The following is a 10,369-nucleotide window of genomic DNA, read 5'->3' on the forward strand; positions in this document are numbered from 1 at the left end:
ACAAAACAGCTAGCAATTTAGTAAAGTTTTTATCCAACGATATCCATAATCACGTTACTTATGAATGGCTTAAATATAACTTTCTTAAGAATGCAATTGTCAGATTGGATCAGACAGCAAGATCCAATTCTACTGTGTCTATTAGAAATGCAGTTAATATATACTGAGATAAGTTAAAAGTAAAAAGATGGAGAAAGATATGCCATGAAAATATCCCCCAAAACCTTGAATAGCTATGTTAATATCAGAAAAAGCCAGCTTCGGAACAAGGAATACTATCCAGAATAAAATGGGACAGTATATCATCATTAAGGGTCAATTCTCCAATAAGACATAATGACCATAAATATATATATATATTACTGATAACAGAGCATCAAAATAAATGAGACAAAAATGGAAGTTAGTAAAACAAGTTGGCAGTTCTAAAATTATAATTGAGACATCAAAAATCCTTTCCCAGTAATTGATAGAACAAATAGGCAGAAAGACAGTAAGAGTATAGAAGATTTGAACACTATCAACCAAATAGTCCTAATTGACATTTATAGAACAATTCACCCAACAGTAGAATACACATTATTTTCAAAGACATATGAATATTCAACAAGATAGACCATATAATAAGCCAATAAAAATATCTCAAACAATTTAAAAGAGTAGAAATCATAGCTACATTTTAATAGCATAATAGAATTTAGCTATAAGTCAAACAGGAATAAATCTAAAAAATTCTCAAATCTTTAGATATTAAACATCCCATTTCTAAATAACCCAGGGTTAAAGGGGAAGTCTAAAACCAATGAAAAAATAGTCTGTATGAAATACAGATAAAAATACAACACATCAAAATATGAGGGATACAGCTATAGCAGTGCTCTCAGGGTCATTTATAGTATTGAATACTTATATTAGGAAAGAAGAAATGACTCAGATCAATAATTTAATTTTTCATCTTAAGAAATTTTTTGTGTGTGTGTCTGTGTTACGCGGGCCTCTCACTGTTGTGGCCTCTCGCGTTGCGGAGCACAGGCTCTGGACGTGCAGGCTCAGTGGCCATGGCTCACGGGCCCAGCCGCTCCGCGGCATGTGGGATCTTCCCGGACCGGGGCACGAACCCGTGTCCCCTGCATCGGCAGGCAGACTCTCAACCACTGCGCCACCAGGGAAGCCCCATCTTAAGAAATTTTTAAAGAAAAATAGAGAAAACTAAACCCAAAGCAAGTAGAAAGAAGTAATAAAGAATGGAGAAGAAATTAATGAAATTGAAAATAGAAAAATTAAAAAAAATCAATGCAAATAAAAGCATATTCTTTGAAAAGTTCAATAAAATCGACAAACTTCTAGTTACAGTGACCAAGAAAAAAGGGAGAAGAGCTTCCTATAAGAATGAAAAATTTCAATATCAAGAATGGAAAATAAAGGGACATTGTTACTGGCAACATCGGCTCTAAGAGGAGTCCGGTAGATAGCCTGTGACCTCAGTGTTATCACAGAGTTGGATTTCAGAGTGGTGGATTTGGAGCCCTTAGTCAAGTTCATTCCTGGTATTTGGAAGTAAGTGAAGAAAATTCTCAGTCACAACTGTGAAAACGTCGTTATAAAAATAAAAGGAATATGGGTTGTTCTAGATGACCAGAAAATTCAATATGTGATCTTTTATTAGATCTTGGATCAGAACTAAGAAATAAAAACAACTAGAAAAATATTCAGTGGCATATTTGGAGAAAATTGTTATATTGAACACGTGACATAAATATTAAAGAACATTTTGTATATCAGGCTTAAATTTTCTGGATGTGATAATTACATTACAATTAGATAAAATATCTCAAAAAAAATGAAATACAAGCTAAAATATTTGTGTGAAGTATCAGAAACTTAGTTTTAAATAATTGATAAATATGTAATCAAAATGTGTATTGTTGTGAGTGTATGTTTAGGTAGACCGAGGGTGAGAGATAAAGGATATATAGCAAATAATGAAACCTGGAAACTCTAGGTAAGGGATATAGGAATGCAAACTTCTAATTTTTGAAGGTCACATATTTTTATACTAAAATTTGGGTTAAAAATAACAACGGTTTACAGTACATTCTTATGGTTAGCAGTTTATAAAAAGCCAACCCACTTCACAGTTCTTATAATTATTTTTTGCTGTCATACTGCTCAAGTGCCTTAGCCATTATAAATCTGAACTCTTCACCTTCCACCTATATCTCATCCAAATGACACATAAAATCTTTAGTGATTGTGCTGTTACATGGTGTTCTTATTGCTTTCAGTTGAGGGTAAAATTCAGTTCCGAAATTCCACCTTGAAGATTAGCATTCTAAGTACACACTGGTAGCTTAGTCTTCCCAGAAAGCTGAGCCTGAGGCAGAGGAGTTATGTTCATTTCTAGGGAGCAGAAGTGAAAGACAAAGTGGCAAGGAGGAAGGGAGAGATGATACAAGTATAGATTATTGAACTGCCTACCACTAAGTAAGACAAATTGCAGAATACCATGATTACTCTCAAAAATCCATACTAGCTTCATTTTGGGTCCTTCTATTGGAAGGGATAAATAGGACTGAATTTACCCACAAATTACTGAATCCTACTGTTCAAAGTTTACCCCTTGGGACATTAACTCCCACATACTTTCAGGTTGTGCAAAGGAATGTGCCAAAAGAGGTCCTGTAACGGCTCAAACAAAGAAGTCGTCAGACAGGGAGTAAGAGGGGCACAGTATGGGCGTTTTGCAAAGCACTGTCAGCTTGTGCGTATGTGAAGATTTTTATGGTTCAGCCACAGCTTATGGTCACCCTGGGAACATAGACAGTGAGATGGAGAAGATCGGAAGGATGGAGTGTGCATGTGTGTGTGTGGTGGTGTGGGTCGCGGAGGGAGGGGCTGTGGGTGGTGGAGGCTGGACTTATGGAGTCCTTTGTAACATAGAATAGCAGAAGGGGTGACTTGTCATTTCCAAGATTAGGCTGTAAAAAGACTGGCTTCCATCTTGGCTGCTTTCTCTCATGCTTTCTTGGATTTGATCACCATGTTAGGCCACCTTGTCGAGCAGCCCTGTAGGAGGCTCATGTGCCGAGGGACAGAGACTTGCCAACAACCACATGAATGGACTTGTAACTGGATTTATCCCTCCTCACTTTGAGTCTATAGGTGTGACCAGAGCCCCAGGTGGCCTATGGACTATAATTTCAGTATTGATCTTAGACAAAGGCACTTAACTAAGTCACACTCTGATCCCTGACTCCCAAAAACTGTTAGAAAATACATTTTTATTGTTAGAAACCATTAAAATTAGGTAATTTCTTACACAGCAGTAGATAATACACTCTCCTATCTCATTCCCCTTTGTGGTCTCTGCCTCAGTCACCAGGCCTTAGGCTCTCCACTGTGCCCTGTTTTCCCTCATGCCTGGAGCTTTCAAATAGTGCCACCCATGTAAAACAATATTCCGTAACACTTCTCGTTAACTGCAGCATTTCTCTAAAATCTGAACTGCTAATCACATGCCCCGTGACATACATTAAAAGCTTTCTGTATTTTCTTGGGCTTCCCTGGTGGCGCAGTGGTTAAGAGTCTGCCTGCCAATACAGGGGACACGGGTTTGAGCCCTGGTTCGGGAAGATCCCACATGCGGAGCAAATAAACCTGTGGACCACAACTACTGAGCCTGCGTTCTAGAGCCCGCAAGCCACAACTACTGAAGCCCGCGTTCCTAGAGCCTGTGCTCCACAACAAGAGAAGCCACTGCAATGAGAAGCCCTCGCACCGCAACAAAGGGTCGTCCCCGCTCGCCACAACTACAGAAAGCCTGCGTGCAACTAGAGAAAGCCTGTGTGCAGCAACGAATACCCAATGCAGCCAAAAATAAATAAATAAAATAATAAATTTATTGAAAAAAAATCTTTCTGTATTTTCTTAATGGAACCTATCCAATTTGGAATTATATTTCTGTATGATTACTTGGCAAATGCCTGAGATTACCAGTAAATTGTAAGTTTAATGAAGCAAGGTTTTGCTTTTTGTTTTTTTCACTACAACACTCAATGCAGTGCTTGACACAGCTCTTGATTAATATACATTTTTTCAATTATCATATGATTATATGAGAGGCATAAGTGGTATAAAATTTTAACAATTTACAGATACATTACCTAGAAAATTTTAGTAATGTAACAAAAAATTAAAATAAGCAATGTGTTAAATTGGTGATCTAATCATATACCAAAATTACTTCTCCTAATAAAAATTGATAAGAAACATCATAGAAAGAAAAAAAAAACTCTGTTGCAATAGAACAAATATTTACATATTTAGAAATAACTCATTCAATACATTTTAGAAATTCAATAGATAAAATAGTGAAGCATTATGGAGAGTCTTCAAAAAAGATATGACTAATGGAAGTAAATACCTTGTTCTTGTATGGGAAGAATCAACATCAGAAAGGTGTCTTTCTATTAGTCATGTGATACATTAACATGATACATAGTAATTATATAAATATATGTTGTTTTCAACTTGCACTATTAAAATTATGATTTTAAATAGAAGTGTCTAGCAGGGAGGATTATGGGAGAAGTCTCTGCTGTCAGAGAGTGCTGATGCTTGCTACTTACAGGACATAGACAAATAGCTTCTCTTTTCTTAGACTAAATTCTTTATCAGAAGTATAAACTTAATTTGTAGGAACTCAGATTTTTATAAGGATTACTGGAAACCATTAAAAGAAAGTTCATAGCAGACTGACACCTATAAAGCTATTAATTTGTTTGCTCTTGTAATTGTTATTATTACTATTACTCTCATAGTTAGCATTGCTGCAGCATTATCAAATCTGATTAACTATTTCTGTTGAGCTCTTTTATTGAGTGGTAAAATGAGTACATACTCTCTTGGAACAGTGTCTCTCATTAGAATTACCTGGGGATTCTTGTTAGGAATTTAGTTTCTTGTGAATCTCACTAGGATATTTGGAAATGAGGACCAGGAATGCATACTTTAAAAAGAAACCGAGGGCTTCCCTGGTGGAGCAGTGGTTGAGAGCCCGCCTGCCGATGCAGGGGACACAGGTTCGTGCCCCGGTCTGGGAAGATCCCACATGCCGCGGAGCTGCTGGGCCCGTGAGCCATGGCCGCTGAGCCTGCACGTCCAGAGCCTGTGCTCCGCAACGGGAGAGGCCACAACAGTGAGAGGCCCGTGTACTGCAAAAAAAGAACAAAAACAAAAAAAGAAACTGAGGTGATTTTCCACCCACACTCAAGTTATGATTTGTAAAACTCACTGTATTACCTTTTGAATTAAAGTTACATTCTCTGTGGAATTTCTATTCTACACCCAATTTAAATCTAGGATATGTCTATTTCTAATTATTTCAAACCAATTAACTTTCCTTATTTACTAATAAAATTCACATTTACTTTATTAGTGTATTTTTTTCTTGCTTAATTTTTAAAAACACTTTTAATGTGGATGTATTAATCATACCTTTCATTTTAATTAATGATAAACTGGATTCCAGAAAACTGTATGTAATTTTATTAAAATTAATCATAATGAAGTTAAAATAATCACATTTAAGAATGTGCATTTCCTTCTAATAGGGATTAGATTTCAACTGCTGTTTATATGTCCATGTATAACTCATAGAACCGTACTCTGTATTAAACTCTGATTGTTAACTGTTTTTTCTGTTCCCTCACTGTGATAATATTACCTAAAAAAAAAGAGAGACTTGGGGTTTCAAAATGGCTGACTAAGGCCATGTTTTAATCTCTTCTTCCTTCAAAAATCCCATTGAGATTATAGAAATCACAAAATATAGTAAATAAACAGTTAAAGACTTGGAGGTCCTGAAAAACCAAGAGAAGTCCCTAGTAAGAATCAATTATTCAGTTATTTCTGAAGGATACAGAGCCAATAAGATCAGATTGCCTTGAGAGGATAAACCTAATCTGAAACTTCCACAACCCAATATAAGCAAAATTAAGACACTTCAAAATAATGTGATTTCAAACGTCCTTAAATGCATCAGGTCAAGAAATATATGGGAAACTAGAGAAGACTGTCTTGTAGCCAAGTATGAAAGCTGTTAATTCTGTGCCAGTTACCTCTTAACATTTGCTGTATCTAGAGGATTTGTCCCAGAATACCTCTCCAAAGAGATCAAGTATGGCAGGTTCCCAGAGTGTTGAAGCTGGAAGGAGAAGCTGAGAGGTGTGCTGAGGAAAACTTCTGGTCATCACCATAGAAAAGGCTATTTCTTCCTGTTCAACAGAAAAACCAGACCAGACTCAAGTTCATAATTACAACCACAGCTAGAAATCACATAAAGTAAAAGTGCATCTGCTGTTTGGAAAAGAAAAATATTTAGTGTTGTGCTGAGTGAATAAAAAGAAGCCACTTAAACAACTACTATTGATCAATGCTAACTACTGTTATAAATTTACACAGAAAAATCCATAATGACCAAATATCTGAGGGGAACATAGAAGAGGAACACTGGCTGGAGCTAATGAAAGAACTATCTATTAAGGAAAGAAATTAATGGAAAAATAAACACAAATAACTTAATAAATATGCTTAGTAATGTTTGAGAAGGTAGCATTCCTGCAAAATATGAAACTTTTCTTTAAGGGAGCTTAGGAATTTAAAATAAATGCATATGCAACCTCAGTAACATATATCCTACTAAGGGATAGAGAGAATATAAGAGCAAAAGGTATTTAGATAAATAAATAGTACAACGTATCACTGAATTAAAAACAACCCCAAAAACCCTGTTAAGATTGATGGTGCTTTCATCTGAAACATTCAGACAAAATTAATGAACAAACAAAATAATAATAAATTGCTACAAACTCCTAGGGAAAAGGAATATTTACACTTTAAAACAGTCACATTTTCTTTATTATCTGATGAGGTAATAAAACATGTATTGAGAGATGACCCCATTCTCCAAAACAATATAGTGACGTGTGCAAGTGTGGTCAAAAAAATATATATTGCAAAAACAACTCTGTAACTAATTATGCAAGTATAAAAAAACAAATATATTGAAGAAATATAAAAATTAAAAAATAAAGTACATACATTTTTTTTCAGAAAAAGAAAATTAATCACATAGATAAGGTCAGTAAAACTGATAATAAATTTATATATAAAAAAACTATATATGTATGTACATATATATGTAAATAGCAAAACACAGCTTATGCTAAATTGTGATAGATAATTTTATGTGTCAACTTGCTTGACTGGGCTGAGGGATGCCCAGATACCTTGTGAAACATTATTTCTGGGTATGTCTGTGAGGGTGTTTCTGGAAGAGATTAGCATCTGAATCAGTAGACTGAGTCAAGAAGATGGCCCTCACCAATGGAGGGGGGCATCACGCAATCCACTGAGGGCCTGAATAGAACAAGAAGGCAGAGGAAGGGTGAATTTACTCTCTGTTGGAGCCAGGAGGTCCCTCTTCTGCCCTTAGATATCAATGATTTCGGTTCTCAGGCCTTCAGACTCAGACTGGGACCTACGCCATTGGCTCCCCTCCACTTAGCCTTTGGGTTTGAAGAGGAACTACGTCACCAGTGTTCTGGGCCTCCAGCAAGCCAACTGCAGATCGCGGAACTTCTCAGCCTCCATAATCACGTCACCTTCATAAAAAAATTCTCTCTGCATATCTTTATATCTGCTGCAGGCTCTGTTTTTCTGGAGAAAACTGACTAAAACATAAATACTTTTTGACAACACTACTTTGGAATGTAATGCAATTTAAGTACTAAATATTTGTATTGCAAAATAATACAAGTTCAATGCAATCACAGAAATAAAACATTTTCTAGCTCCTTCAAGCAATGAGTTTTTTATATATATATATATATAACTTATTACATCTTTCCTCATGAATTTAAAAAGATACTGAAACCCAGCAGGACCCTATGGGGCTCCTGGGCACAAAAGCCTTTCTGTATCCCCTTCTCTGAGTTCCAAAGGCCAGGTTCAAACAGTTGCTAATCAGGAGAGGGGGTGGGGGATGCAGAGACAAGGGAGGAGCAGTCTAGAAACAATAGTACAGCCTTGAGGGCAGGGTCCTGGTCCCCCCCCACCCCCACCCCACCCCCGCAAAGGATATTCATAACAATACCTTTGAGCTCTTCTGCAGAACTAAAACCCTCACCAAATGGAAGATGTTAACTACTTGACGAAGCACTCTTCATTCCAGAGAAGGTAACAGTTTGCCCATCACCACCTGACGCCAGATGATATTTGGATTGAAGGAATGCACAGCCCGATCCTTATCAGCAACCCTGCCCCCTTGACTATAAGACTCTTCACAACCCCCCCTCCCTTTTTGGACACACAGTTTTGAGGACATTATACCGCTGTGTCCCCCTTTGCCTGGCAAAGTAATAAAGCTATTCTTTTCTACTTCACCCAAAACTCTGTCTCTGAGATTCAATTCGGTGTCAGGGTACAGAGGCTGGATTCGGCTTCAATACCATGCACCCATACGAAAACATACATACACACAGACACATATGTAGATGTGTTTGCTGTTTACTTCTATAAAGAACGGAAGCAAACTATGCACAGTACTCTGAAACCCGCATTTCCCACTTAAACATCAATCAAGATATCATGTGAGGACGGACATACAAGTCACATATAAAAACGGTAATATTTCTGTATTTATATGTACTATCATTTATTCAGCATTTTTACCATTTAAGAACGTTCATGTTGTTTGCTGTTTTTGTTTGTATATATAAAAACTTATAAACAAGAAGAGATATTTTAGATGGTAGGACCAACCCTTGGGTTTAGAGGTAGGGAGGGGAGAAGGATCAAGAAATTCCATGCAAAACGTATTGCTATGTTATAGGAGAAGTTATGCATAGTGATATTTTTGTTATTTGTTTGTTTTACCAGGGATATATACATAGTTGTTTATGCTGCAGTTAAAGTTGTTTTACATTTAGATACGGTCATCTCAGTTACCTGTGATGTCAAAAGCTCAGCTTCTCTGTACACCAGTGCCGAATCGAACCTCGGAGACAGAGCTTTGGATGAGATAGAAGAGGATAGCTTTATAACTTTGCCAGGCAAAGGGGGACACAGGGGGCTTCTGCCTCAAAAAGCTGTGTGTCCCCACCCAGGAGGATTTGATAAGGAGTTTTATAACAATGCTTCCCAAGGGTGGGGTTGCTGACAAGATTAGGGTGTGTGCAGGGTCTCAGTGGCGGGTCTCCTAATCTAGATGAGCTTCTCTGCTCCCTTTAATCTTGCCTCAAGTGGTTTTTTGCCTCCTCCTTCCTTGATTAGCAACTGTTTGAATCTGCCCTTTGGAACTCAGGGAAGGTCAAGGAGGCTGGAATCTCGCCGACAAGAAACAGGGGACAAAAAAGAGACCTCCGTGCCCGGGAGCCTCAAAAGGGCCCTGCTCGGTTTCACATGTACCATTTATAAAGAGAGGATAGACATTTTTAAGTGTTAGAGAAAAATAAGAACCACAAATATAAAATACAAACTATTTCTAGAAAAGTTTTTAAATTGGAATACAAGAAAATGCAGAAACAAGGGAAAAAGCAAAAGAATTTCAATGAAAACCAGATATAAGAGGAAGTATATTATGGATCATAATAATTGTGAATTGATATAAAGCTTGCATTAAAAGACAAATTTTCCTAGACTGACTACTTAAAATTCTATCACTATATTATTTATAGTAGACAAATCAAAACCAAAATTTAAGACATTTAAAAGTATCTCCATTTATAGACCTGGAAATTTTAAGCAAGATTAAAACAAGATTTTCAATGTAAATCTCAGTCAAAATAGAATTTACGGTAAAAATGCTTTAAAAATCAAGGGGGTTGCTTTATATCAGTAAAAATTATGATAAACAAGAACAGAGAAACATCACAAGTGTGTAAAACTTGCACAATATAACACACATGTGAATGAGGGAAATACTCTAAAAAGTGGAATAAGAAATAGAAAATTCTAGCAGTTAAGACATACTTAAGAATTTACAATTTGTTAGAGTCAGATGTGATGCTGTCTTTCTTAGAAAATGACATCTAAGAGGTAACTAATGTTCCAAATAATGCAATAGTGTTACCGAGTCCAAGCTCACTCTGCTCGCCGCACGACAGGCCAATAAATCGGGACAGGAAGTGGTGAGGCAAGGGTTCCCAAAAAAACATCTTATCGGGGTCTGGATGCCAGTTTCTTTTACAGAACAGAGAGGGAGAGAAGGTGAAGAAGTAAAGTAAACAAGGCCATTTATCTTGCAAAATAGGAGGAGATGTGTTAATTTCTTCTTAACTGCAGCCATTCACAAGTGGGCAGGGTCAGA

The sequence above is a fragment of the Delphinapterus leucas genome, chromosome 13 (assembly GCF_059928025.1).
Source record: "Delphinapterus leucas isolate spDelLeu-1000000601 "Yukka" chromosome 13, BTC_Dleu_Yukka2, whole genome shotgun sequence".
NCBI classification, from domain to species: Eukaryota; Metazoa; Chordata; class Mammalia; order Artiodactyla; family Monodontidae; genus Delphinapterus; species Delphinapterus leucas.